The following is an 11766-nucleotide window of genomic DNA, read 5'->3' on the forward strand; positions in this document are numbered from 1 at the left end:
AAGTAGTATGGACATATTGATGGAACAAGGTCACTAAACTGGTGGATAGACAGGGTAGATCCAAGAGCCTCTGCTGTCATCTAGAGGGGGTTTCTCTGTACTGCTTGACACATGGAGACTCAATGGAGGCCCAGTGCAAGTGCCCAAAGTAAGGTCCAGACAATTGTTTGTCAGGCTGGGATCTATAAAGCAGTATGTTCTTCAATTAGATGCCAACTAATATTCATACAGGGACAATAGGTGGACAGGAGGAAGAATGGTGGTCCTGATTCATACAGGGACAATAGGTGGGGCAGGAGGAAGAATGGTGTTCCTGATTCATACAGGGACAATAGGTGGACAGGAGGAAGAATGGTGGTCCTGATTCATACAGGGACAATAGGTGGACAGGAGGAAGAATGGTGGTCCTGATTCATAAAGGGACAATAGGTGGACAGGAGGAAGAATGGTGGTCCTGATTCATACAGGGACAATAGGTGGACAGGAGGAAGAATGGTGTTCCTGATTCATAAAGGGACAATAGGTGGACAGGAGGAAGAATGGTGGTCCTGATTCATACAGGGACAATAGGTGGGCAGGAGGAAGAATGGTGGTCCTGATTCATACAGGGACAATAGGTGGACAGGAGGAAGAATGGTGGTCCTGATTCATACAGGGACAAAAGGTGGGGCAGGAGGAAGAATGGTGGTCCTGATTCATACAGGGACAATAGGTGGACAGGAGGAAGAATGGTGCTCCTGATTCATACAGGGACAATAGGTGGACAGGAGGAAGAATGGTGGTCCTGATTCATACAGGGACAATAGGTGGACAGGAGGAAGAATGGTGGTCCTGATTCATACAGGGACAATAGGTGGACAGGAGGAAGAATGGTGGTCCTGATTCATACAGGGACAATAGGTGGACAGGAGGAAGAATGGTGGTCCTGATTCATACAGGGACAATAGGTGGACAGGAGGAAGAATGGTGGTCCTGATTCATACAGGGACAATAGGTGGACAGGAGGAAGAATGGTGGTCCTGATTCATACAGGGACAATAGGTGGACAGGAGGAAGAATTGTGTTCCTGATTCATACAATTCCTATTTTTTCTTTAGAGCTTCAGATTGAGATTGTTGTTATTCTACAGTATGTTTTTCTTCAGTGTTGCACTCTGGGTTCTCCAAGGGGAATACTCCCCCTGTTCTCCTCTTGACAGTTGTAGCTCCATGCTTTTGCTGGGAATTGTCCACTGTTGGTATCAATTTATCTGGTCCAAAAAATACACGTTTTAGCTGAATCCCCAGTTAGAATCCATGTGGTTCTTTTAAAAGTTTCTAAAACGATTAAAAGTACATTTAAAAAAATGTGTTCCTGACATTTCACCACAATAGGCGTCTTCAGACAATGGACAACAAGTAGCCAAACAAAGCATAATGATGAATCATAATGAATCAGATTACATGGAGAGGCGGGACCTGATCCTATGTCATAATGAATCAGATTACATGGAGAGGGGGGACCTGATCCTAGATTATAATGAATCAGATTACATGGAGAGGGGGGACCTGATCCTAGATTATAATGAATCAGATTACATGGAGAGGGGGGACCTGATCCTAGATCAAAATGAATCAGATTACATGGAGAGGGGGGACCTGATCCTAGATCATAATGAATCAGATTACATGGAGAGGGGGGGACCTGATCCTATATCATAATGAATCAGATTACATGGAGAGGGGGGGACCTGATCCTAGATCATAATGAATCAGATTACATGGAGAGGAGGGACCTGATCCTACATCATAAATAATCAGATTACATGGAGAGGAGGGGACCTGATCCTATATCATAATGAATCAGATTACATGGAGAGGGGGGACCTGATCCTATATCATAATGAATCAGATTACATGGAGAGGGGGGACCTGATCCTAGATCATAATGAATCAGATTACATGGAGAGGGGGGGACCTGATCCTAGATCATAATGAATCAGATTACATGGAGAGGGGGACCTGATCCTAGATTATAATGAATCAGAGTACATGGAGAGGAGGGAACTGATGCTAAATCATAATGAATCAGATTACATGGAGAGGGGGGGACCTGATCCTAGATCAGCAATCTAACTCTGGGACACTGCCTGTATGAAACCGAACACATAGTTGTAAAGTGTAGTTACAGCAGGTGTTTACTGCCATCTAGTGGATGATACCAATAAAACACTTTATTTTCAGGGTGGGGAGGCGGCTGATTGAAACCGAAAGTAAAGTTGTTCTTTTGTTCAGGATCCATTTTGAGACGACAGAGCAGAAAACACTACATGGAGATTATTGAAAAATAAAGTAAGTATTTCTGAACAATAATCTATTCTAATGGACAGAGTAAGAGAATGAATACTAGGAATGAGATATTACTAGTTAGTAGAACTGCTACTTGAGCTGAGTTGCTGATAGACAGCAGTTTTCAAAGTGGAAACTAATCAGTAGGTCTACATGTTATCAGTAAAACGTCTGGTAAAGATGGTGGAGGAGCTTTTACATTATATGGTTTTATGTTTATCTCAGGGTTTCTCAATCCTTTTGTTCTTACCAGCACTTACACACCGGATTCAACTAATCATCAAATATATATTTGAAGATAGATTTAAGGCATCATTAAAACCTTTTGGGTTTGTAGGCCTGTTTACAATTATTAAAGTCCTACAGTAATTCATATTTTGGAGGAAAAAAACACAGCTAAACTTGGTTACGAGTAAATTATATGTTTAGCAAAAATAACATAAGAAGGACTATAATAAAAAAACTGAAGCAAGATTCGGTACAATGTCATGATTTGCTGCTGTCGCATGCAACTGACTGTTACCTCTGGTTACTGTTGTAAATGCCTCTGGGTTTAGAACTCTGTGTCTCAGTGCCCTGCGACAGTGGGAAGTTCGTTTTGCATGGCCCGGTGCTACAGGTGAGTGGAGTTTTATTTTAAGGAACAATGGAATGGTCTAAAATGCGTAAACTCTGCGCACCCGGGGAGCCGGGCAATGCAAAACGAATTCACCCAGTGACCGTTGCTTTATTTCCTTATATGAAATTGAAAGTAACTTTGTAGCCCACGCAGTTACAAAATGTCTGTTGAAACTGTGGCTCATATGTCTCTAGAACGTTAGAACAGTGGTGGAAAAAGTACTCAATTCTCATACTTGAGTAAAAGTAAAGATACCTTAATAGAAAATGACTCAATTAAAAGTGAAAGTCACCCAGTAAAATACTTCTTCAGTAAAAGTCAAAGTATTTGGTTTCAAATATAATTAAGTATCAAAAGTAAATGTAATTGCTAAAATATACTTAAGCATCAAAAGTAAAAGTAAAGTAGTGATCATTTAAAATTCATTTTATTAAGCAAACCAGACGGCACAATTTTCTTGTTATTTTAATTTACGGATAGCCAGGGTCACACTCCAACACTCAGACATCATTTAAAAATGAAGCATTTGTGTTTAGTGAGTCCTCCAGGTCAGAGGCAGTAATGACCAGGGATGTTCTCTGTTTAGTGAGTCCTTCAGATCAGAGGCAGTAGGGATGACCAGGGATGTTCTCTGTTTAGTGAGTCCTCCAGATCAGAGGCAGTAGGGATGTTCTCTGTTTAGTGAGTCCTCCAGATCAGAGGCAGTAGGGATGACCAGGGATGTTCTCTGTTTAGTGAGTCCTCCAGATCAGAGGCAGTAGGGATGTTCTCTTGATAAGTGTTCAAATTGGACCGTTTTCTGTCCTGCTAAGCATTCAAATCAAATCAAATTTATTTTTATATAGCCCTTCGTACATCAGCTGATATTCTCAAAGTGCTGTACAGAAACCCAGCCTAAAACCCCAAACAGCAAGCAAAGCATGTGAAAGAAGCACGGTGGCTAGGAAAAACTCCCTAGGAAAAACTCCCTAGAAAGGCCAAAAACCTAGGAAGAAACCTAGAGAGGAACCAGGCTATGAGGGGTGGCCAGTCCTCTTCTGGCTGTGCAGGGTGGATATTATAACAGAACATGGTCAAAATGTTAAAATGTTAAAATGTTCATAAATGACCAGCATGGTCAAATAATAATAATCATAGTAGTTGTCGAGGGTGCAACAAGCACGTCCGGTGAACAGGTCAGGGTTCCATAGCCGCAGGCAGAACAGTTGAAACTGGAGCAGCAGCACGGCCAGGTGGACTGGGGACAGCAAGGAGTCATCATACCAGGTAGTCCTGAGGCATGGTCCTAGGGCTCAGGTCCTCCGAGAGAAAGACAGAAAGAGAGAAAGAGAGAATTAGAGAGAGCATATTTAAATACACACAGGACACCGGATAAGACAAGAGAAATACTCCAGATGTAACAGACTGACCCTAGCCCCCCGACACATAAACTACTGCAGCATAAATACTGGAGGCTGAGACAGGAGGGATCAGAAGACACTGTGGCCCCATCCGATGATACCCCCGGACAGGGCCAAACAGGCAGGATATAACCCCACCCACTTTGCCAAAGCACAGCCCCCACACCACTAGAGGGATGTCTCCAACCACCAACTTACCGTCCTAAGACAAGGCCGAGTATAGCCCACAACGATCTCCGCCATGGCACAACCCAAGGGGGGGGGGGGGGGGGGGGCGCCAACCCAGACAGGAAGACCACGTCAGTGACTCAACCCACTCAAGTGACGCACCCCTCCCATGGACGGCATGGAAGAACACCAGTAGGCCAGTGACTCAGCCTCTGTAAAAGGGTTAGAGGCAGAGAATCCCAGTGGAAAGAAGGGAACCGGCAAGGCAGAGACAGCAAGGGCGGTTCGTTGCTCCAGCCTTTCCGTTCACCTTCACACTCCTGGGCCAGACTATACTTAATCATAGGACCTACTGAAGAGATAAGTCTTCAGTAAAGACTTAAAGGTTGAGACTGAGTCTGCGTCTCTCACATTGGTAGGCAGACCATTCCATAAAAATGGAGCTCTATAGGAGAAAGCCCTACCTCCAGCCGTTTGCTTAGAAATTCTAGGGACAATTAGGAGGCCTGCGTCTTGTGACCGTAGCGTACGTGTAGGTATGTACGGCAGGACCAAATCGGAAAGATAGGTAGGAGCAAGCCCATGTAATGCTTTGTAGGTTAGCAGTAAAACCTTGAAATCAGCCCTTGCCTTAACAGGAAGCCAGTGTAGGGAGGCTAACACTGGAGTAATATGATCAAATTTTTTGGTTCTAGTCAGGATTCTAGCAGCCGTATTTAGCACTAACTGAAGTTTATTTAGTGCTTTATCCGGGTAGCCGGAAAGTAGAGCATTGCAGTAGTCCAGCCTAGAAGTAACAAAAGCATGGATTAATTTTTCTGCGTCATTTTTGGACAGAAAATTTCTGATTTTTGCAATGTTACGTAGATGGAAAAAAGCTGTCCTTGAAACAGTCTTGATATGTTCTTCAAAAGAGAGATCAGGGTCCAGAGTAACGCCGAGGTCCTTCACAGTTTTATTTGAGACGACTGTACAACCATCCAGATTAATTGTCAGATTCAACAGAAGATCTCTTTGTTTCTTGGGACCTAGAACAAGCATCTCTGTTTTGTCCGAGTTTAAAAGTAGAAAGTTTGCAGCCATCCACTTCTTTATGTCTGAAACACAGGCTTCTAGCGAGGGCAATTTTGGGGCTTCACCATGTTTCATTGAAATGTACAGCTGTGTGTCGTCTGCATAGCAGTGAAATTTAACATTATGTTTTCGAATGACATCCCCAAGAGGTAAAATATATAGTGAAAACAATAGTGGTCCTAAAACGGAACCTTGAGGAACACCGAAATTTACAATTGATTTGTCAGAGGACAAACCATTCACAGAGACAAACTGATATCTTTCCGACAGATAAGATCTAAACCAGGCCAGAACTTGTCCATGTAGACCAATTTGGGTTTCCAATCTCTCCAAAAGAATGTGGTGATCGATGGTATCAAAAGCGGCACTAAGATCTAGGAGCACGAGGACAGATGCAGAGCCTCGGTCTGACGTCATTAAAAGGTCATTTACCACCTTCACAAGTGCAGTCTCAGTGCTATGATGGGGTCTAAAACCAGACTGAAGCGTTTCGTATACATTGTTTGTCTTCAGGAAGGCAGTCAGTTGCTGTGCAACAGCTTTTTCTAAAATTTTGGAGAGGAATGGAAGATTCGATATAGGCCGATAGTTTTTTATAATTTCTGGATCAAGATTCGGCTTTTTCAAGAGAGGCTTTATTACTGCCACTTTTAGTGAGCTTGGTACACATCCGGTGGATAGAGAGCCGTTTATTATGTTCAACATAGGAGGGCCAAGCACAGGAAGCAGCTCTTTCAGTAGTTTAGTTGGAATAGGGTCCAGTATGCAGCTTGAGGGTTTGGAGGCCATGATTATTTTCATCATTGCGTCAAGAGATATAGTACTAAAACACTTTAGTATCTCCCTTGATCCTAGGTCCTGGCAGAGTTGTGCAGACTCAGGACAATGGAGCTTTGGAGGAATACCCAGATTTAAAGAGGAGTCTGTAATTTGCTTTCTAATGATCATGATCTTTTCCTCAAAGAAGTTCATAAATTTATTACTGCTGAAGTGAAAGCCATCCTCCATTTGCGAAGGCTGCTTTTTAGTTAGCTTTGCGACAGTATCAAAAAGAAATTTCGGATTGTTCTTATTTTCCTCAATTAAGTTGGAAAAATAGGATGATCGAGCAGCAGTAAGGGCTCTTCGATACTGCACGGTACTGTCTTTCCAAGCTAGTCGGAAGACTTCCAGTTTGGTGTGGCGCCATTTCCGTTCCAATTTTCTGGAAGCTTGCTTCAGAGCTCGTGTATTTTCTGTATACCAGGGAGCTAGTTTCTTATGACAGATGTTTTTAGTTTTTAGGGGTGCAACTGCATCTAGGGTATTGCGCAAGGTTAAATTGAGTTCCTCGGTTAGGTGGTTAACTGATTTTTGTCCTCTGACGTCCTTGGGTAGGCAGAGGCAGTCTGGAAGGGCATCAAGGAATCTTTGGGTTGTCTGAGAATTTATAGCACGACTTTTAATGCTCCTTGGTTGGGGTCTGAGCAGATTATTTGTTGCAATTGCAAACGTAATAAAATGGTGGTCCGATAGTCCAGGATTATGAGGAAAAACATTTAGATCCACAACATTTATTCCATGGGACAAAACTAGGTCCAGAGTATGACTGTGGCAGTGAGTAGGTCCAGAGACATGTTGGACAAAACCCACTGAGTCGATGATGGCTCCGAAAGCCTTTTGGAGTGGGTCTGTGGACTTTTCCATGTGAATGTTAAAGTCACCAAAAATTAGAATATTATCTGCTATGACTACAAGATCCGATAGGAATTCAGGGAACTCAGTGAGGAACACTGCATATGGCCCAGGAGGCCTATAAACAGTAGCTATAAAAAGTGAGTGAGTAGGCTGCATAGATTTCATGACTAGAAGCTCAAAAGACGAAAACGTCATTGTTGTTTTTTTTTTTGTAAATTGAAATTTGCTATCGTAAATGTTAGCAACACCTCCGCCTTTGCCGGATGCACGGGGGGTATGGTCACTAATGTAACCTGGGGGTGAGGCCTCATTTAACACAGTAAATTCATCAGGCTTAAGCCATGTTTCAGTCAGGCCAATCACGTCAAGATTATTATCAGTGATTAGTTCATTGACTATAACTGCCTTGGAAGTGAGGGATCTAACATTAAGTAACCCAATTTTGAGATGTGAGGTATCACAATCTCTTTCAATAATGGCAGGAATGGAGGAGGTCTTTATACTAGTGAGATTGCTAAAGCGAACACCGCCATTTTTAATTTTGCCCAACCTAGATCGAGGCACAGACACGGTCTCAATGGGGGAAGCTGAGCTGACTACACTGACTGTGCTAGTGGCAGACTCCACTAAGCTGGCAGGCTGGCTAACAGCCTGCTGCCTGGCCTGCACCCTATTTCATTGTGGAGCTAGAGGAGTTAGAGCCCTGTCTATGTTCGTAGATAAGATGAGAGCACCCCTCCAGCTAGGATGGAGTCCGTCACTCCTCAACAGGCCAGGCTTGGTCCTGTTTGTGGGTGAGTCCCAGAAAGAGGGCCAATTATCTACAAATTCTATCTTTTGGGAGGGGCAGAAAACAGTTTTCAACCAGCGATTGAGTTGTGAGACTCTGCTGTAGAGCTCATCACTCCCCCTAACTGGGAGGGGGCCAGAGACAATTAATCGATGCCGACACATCTTTCTAGCTGATTTACACGCTGAAGCTATGTTGCGCTTGGTGACCTCTGACTGTTTCATCCTAACATCGTTGGTGCCGACGTGGATAACAATATCTCTATACTCTCTACACTCGCCAGTTTTAGCTTTAGCCAGCACCGTCTTTAGATTAGCCTTAACGTCGGTAGCCCTGCCCCCTGGTAAACAGTGTATGATCGCTGGATGGTTAGTTTTAAGTCTAATACTGCGGGTAATGGAGTCGCCAATGACTAGGGTTTTCAATTTGTCAGAGCTAATGGTGGGAGCCGTCGGCGTCTCAGACCCCACAACGGGAGGAGTAGAGACCAGAGAAGTCTCGGCCTCCGACTCCGACTCGCTTAATGGGGAGAACCGGTTGAAAGTTTCTGTCGGCTGAATAAGCGACACCGGTTGAGCATTCCTACAGCGTTTCCCTCCAGAAGCCATGAGAAAGATGTCCGGCTGCGGGGACTGTGCGAGGGGGTTTATACTAACGTTACTATCTGTACTTACTGGTGGCACAGACGCTGTTTCATCCTTTCCTACACTGAAATTACCCTTGCCTAACGATCGCGTCTGAAGCTGGGCTTGCAGCACAGCTATCCTTGCCGTAAGGCGATCGTTCTCCTGTATATTATAAGTACAACGACTGCAATTAGAAGGCATCATGTTAATGTTACTTAGCTTCGGCTGTTTGAAGTCCTGACGAACCATGTCCAGATAAAACCTCCGGGGATGAATGAAAAAAGTTGAGTGAGGAAAAAAGTTGAGTGAGGGAAAAAGTAAAAATATACGGTAATGAAAAAGTAAAAAACCGTCAGGTATCAAAGTAAGATCGGGAACAAAAACGCACAGCATTCAACATGTAACGAGTACTTTTGGGTGTCAGGGAAAATGTATGGAGTAAAAAGTACATCATTTTCTTCATGAATGTAGAGAAGTAAAAGAGAAAGTTGTTAAAAATATATTTCTCAAAGAGATAATGAATGAATGAGAACAATTGACATTCAAGAATTAGTCACTGTGTTAACCACAACCAACATGCTGGATCTCTGTTTAGTTGTCACTGTGTTAACCACAACCAACATGCTGGATCTCTGTTTAGTTGTCACTGTGTTAACCACAACCAACATGCTGGATCTCTGTTTAGTTGTTACTGTGTTAACCACAACCAACATGCTGGATCTCTGTTTAGTTGTCACTGTGTTAACCACAACCAACATGTTGGATCTCTGTTTAGGACGTCACTGTGTTAACCACAACCAACATGCTGGATCTCTGTTTAGTTGTCACTGTGTTAACCACAACCAACATGCTGGATCTCTGTTTAGTTGTCACTGTGTTAACCACAACCAACATGCTGGATCTCTGTTTAGTTGTTACTGTGTTAACCACAACCAACATGCTGGATCTCTGTTTAGTTGTCACTGTGTTAACCACAACCAACATGCTGGATCTCTGTTTAGTTGTCACTGTGTTGACCACAACCAACATGCTGGATCTCTGTTTAGTTGTCACTGTGTTAACCACAACCAACATGCTGGATCTCTGTTTAGTTGTCACTGTGTTAACCACAACCAACATGTTGGATCTCTGTTTAGTTGTTACTGTGTTGACCACAACCAACATGCTGGATCTCTGTTTAGTTGTCACTGTGTTAACCACAACCAACATGCTGGGTCTCTGTTTAGTTGTCACTGTGTTAACCACAACCAACATGCTGGATCTCTGTTTAGTTGTCCCTGTGTTGACCACAATCAACATGTTGGATCTCTGTTTAGGGGTCAGTGCTCTAAAATGAGTCTCTCTGGGGAGAGAGAGGAGGGGGGCCCTGCCTCTAAAATGCATCTCTCTGGGGGACATGACACCAAAGCTAAGAGGTAAGATGACAATTTTATGAAGAATTTATTAACTTTATTTCCAAAATAAATAGCTATCTTAAGATGAATGCAGTTACTGTAAATCTCTCTGGATAAGAGCATCTGCTAAATCAGGGGTTCTCAATCCGGGGTCTGTGGAGGTACTGCAGGGGTTCTCAATCCGGGGTCTGTGGAGGTACTGCAGGGGCTCCACGGCACCCTGACTGTACTCGTTGCAATGTAACACATTTGATAGAATTTTCACATGACACGACCACTTTGCCTACTCTTAATTATTGCCTAATATAATGGAATGCATATTTTCTTTACCAATTCTGATCGTTGTTACAAGAAGAATTTTGACAATATTCCCGTTATATCAACACACTCTTCACACCCGTTTAACAACTCTAAATAGCTTTGGCATAGTAGGCATCAAGTCCCTTGCCAATAATGTTGCCTGCAACGTTGCATACAATGTTCATTTTCATCGAACACAGATTACGCCCTAGATGTCTTCAATTGCCCAATTTATAGCCATGCCAAATTTAGGATAATTTTTTTAACAATGTGATGTTGTGCTCCCAAGGGAGAACTTGAAATAACATGATGTGGATAATTAAATAATCAAAAGAAAAACGTGTTAATTTTACACTCAGAAAAGAAGGTTCCTTATAGAACCAAAAAGGCTTCTATCACTTCCTTAATATATGGAACCACTAAAAGTGATATATATTTTGGGGTTCAGTGAAGAAGAACCTCTAGAGTTCTGATCAACGAAAGGTGAATGTTTTGAGGATGTGAACCCAGCAGCCCTCCAGTGGTCAGATCAATTCCTCCTGTTTTTTCCAGCGCCCGGCCCGGGATTCAAACCAGCCACCTTTCAGCCACAGGTCCAACTCCTGCCACAGCTCCAACTCCTTAATCGCTGGGCGAAAACCTGAGTTAATCTTGGGAAATTAGCATAAATTAATCTGCCAAAATGAAGACAAAATGCTTTGGAGACATACATGGTATCACTTGTTATACATAAGTATTATACATAAATCATTGCCAAAAGGACAGGACATATATTATTTATGGATTGATCATATCAAATATCAAAACATTATTTTAACTACTACAAAGCATTTACATGTGGCTCAGGAACCACTGACTCACTGCATTGTTCTATAGTATTATCAAGACACCTGCTGTTAACTCTTAACTACTTAGGACAGCTCACGAGGTGTTCTAAATATCTGCTGACTAGGTGGGACTAGAGATTTCATGCATAGCTTTAATTTATTCCCCGAAGTGTCAAATGTCTTTATTCTCAGCACTTATACGACCACTTCTCTACTCTGAGACGCTTTGTGGATATGGGCCTAGATCTCAAAATATTGTTATAAAAAAAGTGGAACGTTTGTTTAACATAATAATAAAAAATGAATATTACTAATGTAACCCACTGTAAAGACTGGGCTTAGTTGATTGTGTTGCACTGCTCAAGTCCGCGTTCTGGAACTGTCCGAGTCCACGTCCGGTGTGGCACCAAGAATATTGTCCGGTTACGCGCAGAGTGGACTAAGGTAAATTTTGGGGAATAACGATGGAGTTTGTTACAGTGTTGAAACGCCAAACTTTATTGTTCAATTAGCTTTTTGCTTTACGGTCAGGGACAGGATGAGTGTAGCCAGATCCTTTTCACT

At 42.8% G+C, this 11766-nt stretch overlaps 1 long non-coding RNA gene across 1 annotated transcript; it reads left to right on the forward strand.

Annotated features, from left to right (window-relative positions):
* The first annotated feature begins 2239 nt into the window (after window positions 1-2239).
* LOC145876273 (uncharacterized) lies at window positions 2240-11521 on the forward strand. Its single transcript, XR_014391477.1, has 3 exons — window positions 2240-2330; window positions 9998-10096; window positions 10928-11521. It is a non-coding gene; the product is annotated as an uncharacterized LOC145876273 (long non-coding RNA).
* Window positions 11522-11766: the final 245 nt, after the last annotated feature.

The sequence above is a fragment of the Salmo salar genome, unplaced genomic scaffold (assembly GCF_965601325.2).
Source record: "Salmo salar unplaced genomic scaffold, fSalSal1 ptg000536l, whole genome shotgun sequence".
Lineage (NCBI taxonomy): Eukaryota > Metazoa > Chordata > Actinopteri > Salmoniformes > Salmonidae > Salmo > Salmo salar.